Source organism: Octopus bimaculoides, chromosome 2, assembly GCF_001194135.2.
Source record: "Octopus bimaculoides isolate UCB-OBI-ISO-001 chromosome 2, ASM119413v2, whole genome shotgun sequence".
NCBI classification, from domain to species: Eukaryota; Metazoa; Mollusca; class Cephalopoda; order Octopoda; family Octopodidae; genus Octopus; species Octopus bimaculoides.
Genome location: NC_068982.1, coordinates 75,622,056 through 75,623,311, shown reverse-complemented (window position 1 = coordinate 75,623,311; position 1,256 = coordinate 75,622,056). Strand labels below are relative to the sequence as shown.

The window sequence follows — 1,256 nt, the reverse complement described above, 5'->3', positions numbered from 1 at the left end:
ACACACACACACACACACACACATACACACAGGCATGCACGTACACGCATGCACACAGACACACACACACACACACTCACACAGTTGTATGGTTAAGAAGTTTGTTTCCCAACCAAGTGGTTTCAGGTTCAGTCCAACTGCATGGCACCTTGGACAAGTGCCTTCTGCTATAGCTCTAGGCCAAACAAATTTTACAAGTTGATTTAGTTGACAGAAACTGAAATAAGCCAGTTACTTGTGTGTGTGTTTACACGCTCAGAGTGGCCTCTTCCTTATTGCACTATGCCTCCACCTAGCTAACAATTATACTGTATGTTGTGACATGCTGTAATGAATAGCACGTGGCTAGCATGATGTGCCTTCATTCGCTGTGTGTGTATCTGTGTATTGGATTGCATTTGCACTTCTTCTAAATCCTGAACTACAAAACAGATGCTTTTGTCATTTCTCTTGCCAACAAATCATCTCCTGGTTTTGTACCATTCAAAACATTCAGAATAAGATATCCTTTACATTTCCTAGTGCTGTGGTGTGAAAATGCAAAGGGTAAACACACACACACCTCTTACATATAATAAAATGCAATGTGTGTCCTACCATTCATTCTGTCAGAGGAAAACTAAAACAAGAAACGGAGTGGAAGTGAGTGATAGTCAGAGACACTAAATGCAAGCAAAGTGTAATGAGAGGTTTTATTCTGAAGTTACTGTGTAAATATTTATCAAATAATAATTACTTCACCAATTTCACACACATGTATGAAATTAAATATTACTGTTTTGTTTTCAAAATATCATTCATGTAGCATTTATACACACACACAATCTTTCATTTTTTCCCCCATGTTTCTAACCCTTATTTCCAAGTAAAAGATAACACACACGTATATGTATGCACATGCATCAATGTACATATGCATGTCTGTGTGTGTTTGTGTATATGGCTGTGTGTTAAAAAGTTTGCTACTTGACTACATTATAACCCCAGGTCAGCCGAAGCCTTGTGAGTGAATTTCGTAGACAAAAACTGAAAGAAGTCTGTCTTGTGTATATGTGCATCTTTGTGTATGTTTGTCCCTCACCACCACTTGGTTTGTTTACATGCCTATAACTTAGTGGTTCAACTAAAAAAACTTATAGAATAAGTACCTGGCTTAACAATAAGTACTGGAGTCATTTCAAACCCTTGTGAATAGATTTGGTGGACAGAGACTGAAAGAAACCCACCATGTATGTATATATATATATATATATATA

The 1,256-nt window shown here is 37.2% G+C and overlaps 1 protein-coding gene across 7 annotated transcripts in view; it reads left to right on the top strand.

The window, feature by feature from the left end:
- LOC106874645 (citron Rho-interacting kinase) overlaps window positions 1–1,256 on the top strand; it is a 284,276-nt gene that overhangs the window by 217,174 nt on the left and 65,846 nt on the right. The window lies entirely within an intron of this gene.